This window comes from Durio zibethinus, chromosome 23 (assembly GCF_047325235.1).
Source record: "Durio zibethinus cultivar Kanyao isolate XHJ-2024 chromosome 23, ASM4732523v1, whole genome shotgun sequence".
NCBI lineage: Eukaryota > Viridiplantae > Streptophyta > Magnoliopsida > Malvales > Malvaceae > Durio > Durio zibethinus.
Genome location: NC_143184.1, coordinates 12,041,944 through 12,056,342, shown reverse-complemented (window position 1 = coordinate 12,056,342; position 14,399 = coordinate 12,041,944). Strand labels below are relative to the sequence as shown.

At 29.1% G+C, this 14,399-nt stretch overlaps 1 non-coding gene across 1 annotated transcript; it reads right to left on the bottom strand.

The window, feature by feature from the left end:
- Window positions 1–5,813: 5,813 nt before the first annotated feature.
- LOC149512215 (small nucleolar RNA R71) lies at window positions 5,814–5,920 on the bottom strand. The gene has a single exon (XR_016332879.1). It is a non-coding gene; the product is annotated as a small nucleolar RNA R71 (small nucleolar RNA).
- Between the last annotated feature and the right edge of the window lie 8,479 nt (window positions 5,921–14,399).

Here is a 14,399-nt window from a genome sequence, read left to right as displayed (position 1 = left end):
ATAAAGATTTGGTAAGCAAAGATGTTTCAAGGTTGGTGTGTAATGTACAAAACTTTTCATTTTTAATTTTATTTGTAAATTTAAAAGTTCCACCAAAAACATACTATAATTTTTAGCTTTAATTAGTAATAGAAACTATTTTGGTTTATATATGGTTAATTAGGACAACTTTGTTGAAGTAGACAAGTAGTGTTTTCATTCCTATGTGTTGATTTCAAGTTAAATATTGAATTTATGATTGTTCTTTCCTGTAACAATTTAATAAACCATTGTCTAAGGGTGTTTCTTATCATGCATTATGGTTTTGTTGTCATAGTGGTTAAAAATTTTAATTGATGCTTGCTTTCTTTAGGCATAATTTGATTTATGCTCAGAAGTATCAAGCTTAATAGTGGAAGAAATATTTTTTATTTAGTCCACTAGCTTTTATATTTTTTAAATGAGTTTCCTTCTATAAATTTATGTGATTTATGTTCCATTTTAGATGCTATTATTGAAATAATAAAATTGTTATGCAGGTAGATGCTATAAAGTGAGAAACACTTGTTAGACTTCCTCTGAAAAAGGTTGGTTAGAATTCATCTGATGCAAAACCAAGGGTGAATATTGGTGTTACTTAAAACTTATTTATATTTCTAAGTCTCTTTTTTGTTTTTGAGACTTTGTAAATCTCCATTAAGCTAATGGCGGTATGCCTAAAGCTAGTGTTGCATTATCTGGTGAACTTTGGGAGTTGAAGAAGGAGAGAATACGAAAAGCTTCAACATATGGAAAATTGCTTGGTTGGTACTTATGCTTTGTAAGTTTTGCTTACTAGCAATAGCTATTTTTTTTTATTTATTTCCTTTCAGCTTTGTGATTGCATATGTATAATTAGAAATGAGGGCATTTTAACACACTCTATTGCAAAGAGGAGAGAGTTTTTATTAGATAAACTATTCGCAAGTATGTTGAGTAAAACCACTTAATTTTTTTTCAATGATCATCCACTATTAGTGTCAATTAGTCATAGCTAACCATTGTCTTGATGGCATTTCTTTGAATTGAAGATCTCTTTAGCATTCAAAGTAACTTTTTTATGGAATTTTATCTAGAGAGTGTTTATGGACTTTTTCCCTAGTTTGTAGATATATCTTATTGTATCATTCTAGGGTATGATTACCTTTGTAATATATTGTACTATATCTTGTATAACAATGTCAATTTTTCGAGTGATTTGATAAGGTGAAACCTTTGGCAAGGTTAGAGATTGCTTTTGTGGAGCTCATTCTTTTTCTTTTTGAAGGGTTTGTCAAATGTGAAACCAGTCTTCTACAATCAATAACCTCTTTCCCAAAATAATTTCTCTTTTGAGATGTCTAAATGAGTTGTCAATTAAAAGCCAAAAACCAAACATTTTTTTAAGGTGTATTATGACATTTATCTACTATAAAAAAAAAAAAGCCAAATAAGTTACTCCATTTATGATGGGATTAAAATAGAATATCATATATTAATTTTTATTTTTTACTAAAATTACATGCGGTTACAGGTTATGTTTTTATCATCTTGTGGTGGATTTTTCTTACAATTTATTTTTCTTTAAGACTAAGAAATATCTCGCTTACAAAATTCTTCCAATTGATTGTAAGATTTTTTTCACCTAACACAATTTTTTGAATTGTTATATTCAGGTGTTTCAAGTTTATGGTGGAAAAAATCTTTTATCAAATAATAGTGCTCCAAGTCTGGTCATCAATGTCATAATGTCTAGATCCGTGGACCTATCGGTAGACATTGACTTAAAGAGTCGCCACCAATCTTTTTTGTTTAGGTGCGATTGGCCACCTATCTGAATCTATTCCTTTTTAAAAGGAAATCTTAAGTTGGACTTAGGTATCCTTAAAAAGATAGATTCAATGTTTGTGAAAACAGAACTAGGTCCGGCAATACGGTTATGTATGAAGAAGGTTATAGCACCCCCACAGTACCCATCGAAAGATAGTGTCAGCTCGATTTTGTATTATCCATTAAGCCTTAAAAATTCTACCAAGTAGTTAATTATTAGAAATTATTCTTAATTGACTTTAATATTTTTGGTAAAAAATTAAAAAAATTTCCTCACCTCAGGAGTGTGTAAGAAAACTATTGTTTCTCTTACAGAGGCTCTATCGTCAGACTATTTTACATTAAAAAATTTTTAAGAAAGGAAAAGAAAAAAACAAAAAAGAATAATGCTTCAACCTTTGATAGGAATTATTTTATTTTATTTTATTTTAAAAATTCATGCCTTTAAATAAGAAAAATTGATACTTTCAACTTTTCTTCAAACATACCTTTTTTTAAAATTTTTATTTTCAAGAAAAATTGATACTTTCAACTTTTTCTCAAAAATATCTTTTTTGAAAATTTTATTTTTAAGAAAAATTGATACTTTCAACTTTTCCTTAAAATATTTTTGAAAATTTTTATTTTCAAGAAAAATTAATATTTTCAAGAAAAATTGATATTTTTAACTTTTCCTCAAAAATATATTTTTTGAAATTTTTATTTTCATGAAAAATTAATACTTTCAATTTTTTCTCAAAGTATATTTTTTTTAATTGGATCTTCAAAGAAAATTGATACTTTTGACTTTTTCGTAAAATATTTTTGAAAAATTTTACTTTTATTTTTTGGTTCAAATTATTATTTTTAATTATTAATTATTGTTCCTAAATCACAAAATATGTCCTTAACCTAAATTTACAAAACACGGTAAGTAAAAATAAATAAATTTATATATAAATGTTAAAACTAAAAAATAAAAAATGCAATACCAAAATTCGGGTTAAGATCTAAGTCAACAATTGGATTGGGCTAATTTTGTTGGGCTTGCTCTGATCAAAAGTGGAATCAGTTGTTTTCCAAGTGGGCTTAGCTTTGGCTGCTACCTGGGTTTGGAACCGATTGTGAGCCTAGCACACACATAGGCAGGCATAGCTAATCTCTCTTTTTAAGTCCAAATACAGCATTTCATCGCTGCTGTAAAAGCCATCTACAAAATAAAATTATCTTTTTGTCATCTTTGTAGTGCTAAAAAACCTTTTCCTTCAACTAGATACGGCTACTAAAACCCAGGAATTGATTGTTGCTGTCCCCCTTTTCTGAAATTAGTTTCCTTTGAAAATGTCCAAAACTGCCTATATTATAGTTGAAGCCATGGCCCCGTTCAATTTTCTTTCACCGTCCGATCAAGTTGATCTTCGGATATGTCAGCCTCCTTCTCTTACTCTGCACTTTTACCGTTTTTGATCTTCAAAAGCTCTCTTCGATCGCCGTTAACCTCTACTGCCACACCTTTTCTGTCGCTGGTGTTTTTCTTGCCTATTATGGGTTCTGTGATTGTATATATCCTTGTCGAATTTCTTAACGATTTTGCTAGTGTTAGTGTTTGGCTTGTTATGGTTTTGGATTTGCTCTCCTGTACTGTGGTTGGTATCGTGGGTATTTGCTAAAATTGTTGCAGGTTTATGGTGGTAGAAGAGAGACTCGGTGGTGGGTGGAATTGATGCTTATAAGGGCATGAGGTCTCAGCTAGAATTACTGTGGACTATTGCAACCAACTTCTGCGATATGGGTTATTTCTAATGGTTCAGGGAAGGTGGTGACAATGGGTAGTCTAGTGGTTATATGTGTTGGAGGTTTGTGATTATACTGAGGGAATTGAAGTTGAATGGAATTAATAGGGAGGGCCCTTGATCGGTTCTTGCGGCGGTGACTATGTACATGGTGTGAGTGATGAAGGTGGTATGATTTTTGGTGTCTAGTGAATGGGTATGAAGGACTTGCTGAAGTTTGCATGGATTTTACTGGTGGAGTGGTTTTTGCTTGGTTTTTCTTTGTGATTTCCTCTAATTTTCTCCCTGTGACTCTTCCAAATTTTTTGTGTAATCTGTTTTTTCCTCCCCCCTTACTGCGTGCAATTACGGATTTCTATAGGGCTCAAATTGCTCAGGCTAACTTTTCAGATCAGTCAAAAATTTAAAAAGAATCCTTATTGCCCATAACTTTTATTCGTTTATCCTTTTTGTTTTGATTTCTCAAGAGTCCTCTTATCAGCTCAATTTCAAACCTTTTATCCTATAGTCTTATCAGAATTGAAATTCTACTTTTATTGTTCTGATTATCCCTATTTGAAGCCCACTGAATCAACCAAAATAAACTTTAAAAAATGAGTGTTTACAATCAATTTTATATTTTTTAAAATTTAACTTAATGTATTGAAACAATTTTAATGTTGTTGTATTAAATTTTATGGTTATCTACAAACTGAAAAAAACAAAAGTATTTAAATATTTATAATATTTAGTTTATAAATTCCAATTTGTTTGTATTTCTTTCAATACTTTTTTTATTTAATTATACTAGTAAATATTGAAAAAATAAAAAAATAAAATTTATAATTTAATAGAGACTATAGTGAAAAATGCACTAAAAAACCAAAATTAGCAGCGTTTCTGTCTTAAGACACTATTAAATTTAGTGACATTTTTTAGAAAATGTCACTAAATTAAAAAATTTAGCAGCGTTTATGTTGAAAAACACCTTTTTATTTAATGAACATTTTCAAATAAAAGGATTATAAAGTTGGTGGCACTTTTTCTTAAAATGCTATTATATTCCTCGACGCAAGTATAAGCTACACATTTAGTGGCATTTTTTACAAAAGTCACAAATCATTTAGTGACATTTATAAACGCTGTTAAACTTTTAAAAAATGTCGTTAAAGACTTGATCCTCTGTAGTGGCTTTATAATATTTGGTCATTATTGATTTCTTTAATATAAGTCTCAATCTTTATACAATCTTTGTTACTTTTTCCTTTTATGCAATCCCATTTTTGGCCATTTGAAATCTTGTTATCTTCAAATGCAATCTTGATTTTTAGATCTAGTTAGATTTGGCTTAATCCAAAATTTTTAAAGTGACAGTTGGATATTGAGATCTTAGCCTACATTGTTCTTTATTGTTCTTGTTTATTTTTATAGTAATCAAATCAAAGTTTTTATTAATTTAGATATAAGAGTTTAGTTTATCAACTTTGATACTTGAATAAATCTAACAATTTAATTCTATAATCTTCGTGGGAATGCTACTCGACTTTCATCACTACTATTACTTGATTGCGATTTAAGCACTAGCAAACATTACGAAAAATAGCAATTAAGTTTTTGGCATCATTATGGGAATTATAGTAGTGTTCGATTCAGTATCAATAAGGATTTTTTATACTTTTGTAATCTAAATATTTACTTTTTATTACTTTTATTGGTTTTGATCTTTTCTTATTTGTAAGAGTAGATCTAGAAGTGTTGACCTTTCTCTAATTGACAATGAAATAGAAAGAACTCTAAGGCATCTAAGGAGGGAGCAAACAATACCATCTACACCAATACCAATGGCAAATGTAAAAAAATGAAGGTCATAGAATTGTGAGGGATTATGCTATCACTAATACTGATGGTTTTCAACCATCTATTCAAAGACTAGCCATACAAGCAAATAATTTTGAGATCAAGTCTTTTATTGTTCAAAGGGTCCAAACTTCTGTATAGTTTAGCAGTTTACCAGGCAATGATCAAAACCTTCACTTGTCTAATTTTCTTGAATTATGTGACACTTTTAAGTATAATGGTATTTCAGATGATGCAATATGACTAAGACTTTTTCCTTTTTCTTTTAGGGACAAGGCAAAAAGTTCATTAATTTCACTACCACCTGGATCAATTACAACTTTAAAGGATTTGGTGTAAAAGTTCCTCCCAAAATTTTTTCCACTTACTAATATTGCCAAGTTAAGAAACAAAATAACTATCTTTATGCATGTGAATGGTGAAAATCTCTATGATGCTTGGGAAAGATTCAAAGAGCTGTTCAAAAAGTGTCCACATTATGGTTTTCCCTTATGGCTACAGATTTAGATATTCTACAATGGTCTCACTCTATCCATGAGAACTACCTTGGATTCGGTTCCTGTATGAGCCATTATTAGCAAAACTGGTGAAAAAGCACAATATTTGATAGAAAAGATGGCAACCAACAATTATCAATAGGATATGAAAAGAAAGGTACATAGAAAAACCATTAGTGTATATGAACTTGATGCCTTTATTTCCATTAATTCACAGTTAGCAAACCTGATCAGGAAGATTGAAACTTTAGAAACCCTATCCCAAACTTCCCTTGTCCATGCTATACAAAATCCCTTTTGTCTTGTGAAATTTGTGATAGATCTTATGCAAGAGAAAGATGCCAATTCAAAATAGAAATGGCTCAGTTGCCTAACAATCCAAGCCTACTTACAACCTATACAATAATACCTATAACCTAGGCTATTGAAACTATAATAACTTTTCTTAGAACTAACCCAACCAACCCAACCAACCCATTAACCAAAATACCAATTTTCACCCAAATGCACAATCCTATAACCCACCCCAAGAAAAGAAAACTAGTTTTGCAGAGATATTGATCCAATTGATGCAAGTTAATAATGCAATCATCTAGAGTCAACCTGCATCAATCAAAAATCTTGAAAACCAAATGTCAACTTACTCAAGCCATAGCCAATCAACCCTTAAAAACCTTGCCTAGTAATATTGAGTTAAACCTTAAAAAGCAAGCAAGAATGTATGCAATACCATATACCCATATGGTGAAGATGGTATGTATGAGTCAGATAATGATGATATTATGGATGAGCTTGTGGTGGTCAACTTGCCTAGCTTTATTAAGTAGCTTGAGGTAGAGTTTATTAGGAAAGTTGATTCGATAACTGATGAGAAGCTATTGAGGTATGGTAAAGAGATTATAGGTAGTTTTGATCACATGGTTTTAAAAACCTTTGAAAATATTGAACCTTATGAAAAAATGGGAGAGAATTTTTAAACGAAGAAAAATCCTGAGGAGTATGATTAGAAAGAGGATCTTGAGGAGTATATTGAAGGTTCAGTTAAAGAATGAAAAATTTTATTACAAGTGGAATGAGCACTTCTTGAGAGCATTCAACCTAAGGAAAAGGAAATTCAAGTGCAAAAAGAGAATTTTGAAGTTAAAAGGTTGAGAATGACTTCAAGAATGTCCACTCAAAAACAAACTTTTGAAGTAGTAACACTAACAACTAGGCCTATACCAAAAATGTTACTTAAATAGTTAAAGAATATCACTTTTATGGAAGATTGTAGTTGTGAACTTAAACAAATTATTCCAAAAAAAAAATAAAAAAACAAAAAGATCCAGGTAGTTTCACTAACTCTTATAAATTTGGTCATTTAAAATTTGATAAACCTCTTTATGATCTTGGATCTAGTATAAATCTGACGTTTATAAATGTTGTCATGCAGCTAAAGTGTGGTATATATAAATCTGATGCTTATAAATGTTGTCATGTAGCTAAGGTGTGGTATTCTGAAACATTTAACTTTCACTATTATGTTTGCTAATAGATCTAAGAAGAAGCTACGAGGGATATTGGAGAATATTTTGGTGGAAATCAGTAAGTATACTTTTTCTATGGATTTTTTGGTATTGGATATAAAGGATAATGAAGCCCCTTTTGTTGTTAGATAGACTTTCCTATTGACATCCAAAGCCTTGATTAATGTCTATAATTGTGATTTTACCCAGAGATATAAGGACAAGAGAATGTAATTTATAACTGGTGGATATGGTGTTTTTAGAGATGGGAAGGATGTTCAAGTGGTAAAAGAGTTAAGGAAAAGAATAACCCTAGGGAGTCAAACATATTGTCTAAACCTCTTAACCCATTGTCGGAAGTTAGTTAGCAAAACCATTAAGTCTTAGCCCTTGCAAACCTAAACCCGAAACTTCTAGACCAAAATTAAAGGTGTCCACCATGATTCAAGTCTAGCTTATGTCATTCATGTAATAAGGTGAGTATGCCTCTTAGATATAGCTCAATCAATGTAATCTCACAAAGAAGAATGCAGCAACGTAAACTTTCTCCTGAAGGGATGAGATAATTCTTAGAGTTTAGGTATGATCAAGTTTTATCAAAACTAGTGCTGTTTAGGACGTAACTAAAGTTTTACATTAATAGTTTATGCATTTTTGTTTAGGACAAATATGTTTTGAGTTTTTTTGTTTGTTTTTGTAGGGATGAAAGTGATACAAGGAGGTACCTTATTCAAGATTTAGCTTTAAAGCAAAATTTGGGGAGTATATCTTTTTCCTAATGCTTAAATATTTTGTTTTGTAATATTGCTTGATGTAAATGTAAGGGAAAAAGAATGCTTTTAAACTGAACTTGTTTTTGAAATCCTTTCCCTAATTGCTTTGTTTTCAAACCAACTTGGCATGCTAAAATCTTTATTAAACAAACCTAGTTAATTTTTCATGAATTATTCAAGAATGACTTATGTATGATACGAAGAGAAGCATACATATAGTGAAGCATGAGACAAGTTCTTGAGTATTCTTTTTGGTTGAGTATATTTTTATGTGTAAGTTTTAGTCTTGATCTATGAAATGCATGAATTTTTGTAAAAAGTTTGAGGATTTTAAGTTGGATAGAGATTTAAAGTAAGAGTATGACTTTAGAATTTACCTATTTAACCCTCAAGACAAAATTCTAGACTATGTGAAAAAAATGGCTAAAGCAAAAAATAAAAGCTCAAATGGCTAATGCAAAAAATGGCAATGTGAAAAACAATGCCAAACAATAAAAGATGCCTTAAATTCTTGAAAGTTCAAAATTTTCAAAATTTTGATCTTTAGTCCAAGAATTAAAGAAAGTAAGCAAAAGGGTTTATAAGCATAAAATTTTATTTTCCTACCTTGACCTAAACCTTACATTACAAGACTTAGAAACCTGTTGATCCTAAGTTAAGTATGTAAATCTAACATTAGTGAAGAGAGAAAGGAAAGTAAACATATGAAGTATATTATATCTTTGAGTTGATTTATGATGATATATTTGCATTCTTTTTGCTTAAATTATATGTATGGATTAGAGATGGAATAATTTTATGTGTAAAGATTATATGAATTTCTTGTGAATCTATGTTTGTAATTATCTTTATATTATGCTATAGTGCAAGATTGAGAATTTGAGTAATTTTGACTTTGTGAGCATGTATATTAACTTTTAGTTATATTAATTTGAGAGTTTTGCTTGAGGATAAGCAAAGATGTAAGTATAGGGTTGTGATAGCACTTAAATATATAGAGATTTACAAGTTTAATTTGGTTGAAAAAATTTTAAATTTTAAGTAAATTTGGTGCTTTTAATGTTGTTTTCTTAGTCTACAAGTTTTTCTACTTAGTAACATTTTTATTCATTTTTAGACAAGAGATCATGTAAGATTAAGACAAACTTCATTCTTGTAATATTCAGCTAAACATGTAATGGTGTAACCAAATTCTACTTGAAGTAAGATTTTCAAATTTGACTTGGTAAAGGAATCTTAATGGTACTTAGACTCATACATGAATTCGATTTTTTCATATTCAAGAGGACTTCTCAATGCACATGTGATAATTGAAGAATTTTATTCAAAAAAGGACTTTTTAGCATTCAGCCAAAGAAGATTTGATTTGACTATGACTTTTTTTATCAACCATTCAAAGAGTTGTATTTCAAGAAAGAGTTTGCAAGATTAATTTCAAGAGATTGGGTGAAGAACAACTACATGGTCTTGGAATTGAATCTTAGTCGAAACTTATCTTGGCATTGAATCTTAGCTGAAACTTATTAAGTATGCAAGATCAAAATATGTGTCATGCAAGATCAACGTCAAAGATGAATCCCAAGGTAGCATGATCGGCCAAGGCTTTTCGAAGTCTTAGAAACCAATGTTCAGCCAACATTAAAAGATTAAGATAAATCTCATCCTATAGTATTTTAATAGAATTGAACTTGCGAGCTTTATCTCTATCCCTTAGTTGAATCTACTTGTATAACTAAGAGGGTTCATTCTTGTATTCCACATCTCACATTCTATTCTTCTATTCTATTTTCAGTTTTCTCTAATTCTTTTAAATTTTAAGGTTTTCTTTGTATTAAGCTAAGGTGACAAATTAGTCATTACAAAAACCTTTTATTTTCTTAAATCTTCTTTCAATACAAGCATTCTTAGTTTCAATATCTATTTTCTTGAAAAGCTTTCTTTGTTAGATTCGATTTTTCAACTTTCTTTTATGCTTTATAATATTTGGTCATTGTTGATTTCTTTAATATAAGTCTCAGTTTTTATGCAATCTTTATTACATGTTTCTTTTATGCAATCCCTCTTTCGACCATCAAAAGTTTTTATTACTTTCAAGTTTCTTGATTTTTAGATCTAGTTAGGTTCAGCCTAATCCAAGATTTCCAAAGTGACAGTTGGATATTGAGATCTTAGCCTACATTGTTCTTTTTATGTTCTTGTTTATTTTTATTGCAATCAAATCAAAGTTTTTATCAGTTTAGATATAAAATTTTAGTTTATCAACTTCGATACTTGTATCCATCTAATAATTCAGTTTTATAATTTTCACTAAAATGATACTATGCTTTTATTATTATTATTATTATTATTATTATTATTATTATTATTATTACTTGATTATGATTTGTTCACTTGTAGTCATTACAAAAAATAGCAATCACCTATACATATATTTCAGTTGTGCTAAAAAAAATAAGCAAGCCTAATACTATAGCGGTTCAAAAAAAGTGGATTGCAAAATTGTGTTCAATGGACTATAAATGTAACCACACACTTGGTTGGTGGCTATCAGTTGCTAATAAATATCGTAATGATTGATATCATGAGATAACATGATGTTGAGTAACTTGGACAGAAATATAAGCTTCTTATCAATGTTAGGAATACCACTTCTTTGTGTTTTCTCCATAATCACTTAAAAAACACATGAACAAATATCAATATAAGCATTATTGAGTATCACAAAGTTTTACTTTCTTTTTTGCATTATTTAGGATGAAAGGCCAAATACCCATAAAAAGGGTTCAAGTAGCCTCTATTTAACCTTACATGGTTTCAAGATAAAGTCTTTTTCTATTGACAATTCTTTCTTGGATAAGCAAGGTGGCCATTCAAACAAATTATAAACAAATATCAAAATTCAAACAAATGTTCAAACCATTAACAAAGCAGCCCTTGTGTAATAAAGGAAGGCCATAATACCATTTATTTATAAAAAATTTTCAAGGAAAGTGAAGGTAAAAAACTAATTTTAAAAATAGCTTTCTAAATTAATTACTTATACCGAATTATACTATTTAAACAATGGAAGACTTTGAAAAAAAACAATATCACATAGAAAATTAAACTCAATTTTAGTATAGAATGTAATTATTTTGAATAATATCGACAGGATTTTAAATTTGCAAGTTATATTTATGAGAAGTTTTTTGCTTTTTCCTTTCAAGTTTTTTTTTTTGGCCAATATTTCGATTCAAGTTGAAAGGAAATGATTGTAAACAATTAAAAAAAAAATTTTGCTCGTGAAACTTAAAAGCAAGTTACTTGTATACTAAATTTGACAATCGAACACTAAATAAACTGATAATGTTGTTGAATATATACATATAACTGAAAATGTATGTTTTAGTTTATTTGTAAAGAAAGCACACAAACCCTTACATGCAATTCTTTTAAATACTATGATTGCAAAAAATTTTAAAATGATTGTCAAACTTAAAATAAAAATTGATTTCATCTGAAATTTTAAGAATATTGTCAAATAAATAGATAGATTTGTTTAATATATACTTGTAATTCTAAGCATATGTTTTAATCTTATTGCAAATAAATCATAGAAAAACTTGCCAACAATCTTTACAAATCCTTTAAGCTTTTTGCAAATTCATTTTGGAGAGAAAAGAGTCTGTACTCTTTCTTCTTTCACTATCTCTACAACTTTTTCATCAAGTTCTAACAAAGAGATAAGGTACTTTTATTTATAATTGCTTAAAGCAGAAAAAACCCTCTGATTCAAAGCTAGCCATATTTCAAGCAATTTGGATAGAGCACAAGTTCCTATAAAGAGTAAATAGTACTTGATTGGAAAAGTTTATACCATTTGCTTCTTGGCTTGTCACTACAATAACACTGAGAAACATATATATATATATATGAGTTGGTATTTGATACACTATCAATGTATAGAATTTATACATTGTTAGTGAATTAGATGATGATAACTCATTAATGATTTAAATTAGATGATGATATTTCATTAATGAGTAAGTTTTTTAAAAATTTTAATTTGCATATCATTAATGAAATGTTATCATTTGATTCACTGACAGTGTATAAAATTTATACAATGACAGTATATCAAATATAAACTATATATATAAATTCTTTTTCTTTTAATGGTTTGCAAAAGATATGAATTAAAACTAGTGATATTCTTCACAATTCAGTTGTAGTTGCTTAATATCTTAACTCAAATGAGTAGCAGGCATAATGTCCATGATTGATGCAAATCCAGTTAGGCTTGGTTGTTCAATACATTAAACAAGAGTGAAGAGTCTTATCCTTTGTTATATTTATGCATTATAGATTTTCCATTGCTTTTGGTTTAATTATAATTCAATTAAAAGGAAATGCCAGTTAAGCTAGAATTTTGAATTCATAGTTTGATTTAAATTAGGAAAGGAAACTAGAGTCATTTCATTTTCATTTTTATAGATACTTAATTTTGTTTGAAATAATTTGACTATGTCCAATCTTGACTTTGAACCAGATATATTGATTTGAACTAATTCAAACATGTTAACTAATTAAGCTTGTTTGACCTTTTACTTGGACTTGTCATTTTCGAATCATCTTACATTGGTTAAAACCAAATCTAATTAAATTTTGAATCAATTAAGCCTAAAAACCTGATAAAAGCCCAAGTTTTGTGTAAAAAGGGCTAAAAACCAATTAAAAGCCAACTTCAATTTTAACATCCAATGGTTTTTTTAAAGCCTAAAAATGTTTTTCATTTCTATTTCTTTTTATTTTTTTCATCAATTTTCATTTTTATTAAAAAAATAAAAAATCAAAACAAAAATTTTTTTTCTTTCATTTATTTTATTTTTTGATTAGAGAGACACAAGCATTAAATATCTCCTATCTCTTTTAGCCACCTAGCCCCATCCGCTACAAGGCCCTATGGCAATTAAAAATTGGCTGCCAATCAGCTGTTAAGTAGTTCATTTTTATCAAGTTTTATCGAGTTTTCCTTTCTCCTTCTTGGTTTTAGGAATACTCTCAAGAGTTTTATAAAAAGAAAGCTAAAGAATGAAACCAAAGAAAAAAAAAAGATTTTCAGTAAGGCTAAGTTTTACCAAAACAATCCTACCTATAACTCAAAACACTTATTGCAACTGACCAACAACCATGACCAGCTTCTACTAACTGCCTATTGCCACACCTTTATCAAAACCTTATGAATTAAAAAAAAAGAACCCCCAATCCTCTACCACCCCAATTCAGTACAGAGTTCTTATGTTACCTCACAAACCACCATCACTAATCCTCTACCCTTAGCTAAGAGCCCTCCCCATCACCCACTATTTAGTAACCACCATTAATACCAAACCCCTCACCCGATAGCGACTAGTTGAAACCCAGTCCCAACATTGAAATCTAAGACCTCCACCTTTATCAATAACCTTTCAAATGACGACAAGCCAAAAATTCTCTTGCCTTTTACCAAAAATTGACAAAAAAATAAATAAAATCACAGTCATTACAATTAATAAGGAGCTTTGAAGCAAAAAGAATTAAAAAAAAGACAAGCAATTTTTTGTTGAAGAATCTAAAAGGGGTTTCAATTAAAGAAAAAAATAATAAAAAGAAAAAAAAAGAAAAAAAAAGGAGAATGAGAATAAGGAAAATAATAAGAACAAGAACAAGAATAAGAATAAGGACAAGAAAAATAAGAACAAAAAAAAGGGTTCCAAAAAAAGAGTTAGATTTGGCAACTAAGAAGAGAAAAAAAGGGAAAAAAATAAGAAAAGAAAAAAAAAGGTAAATTCGCAAAGAAAAAAATAAAAAAGGATAATTGTTGGTTGTAAAGAGAATAAGAAAGAATAAAATAGGAGAAGAAAGAGAATATGAAAGAAAGAGGAAAGAAAGGAAAAATGAGAGATATGTTGAAAAAGTCAAAGAGGAGTAGAAGGATTGAAAGAAAAGTAAAAAAGTTGTCAAATGGCTTGACTCGACCCATGAAGAGGCTAGGCCCACTTTCATTCTTACTCCTAAAACCTAGCAAATTTAGACTTGGTGATTTGGGTTCAAGCCCAAAAGTTTGTTTGGTATATTTCCTTACCCTTGCTTCTAACATGTTGTTACATGTTATATTTACTTCAATAGTTATTGATGCTTTAATGTTTATTAAATGCATTTGAAAATAAA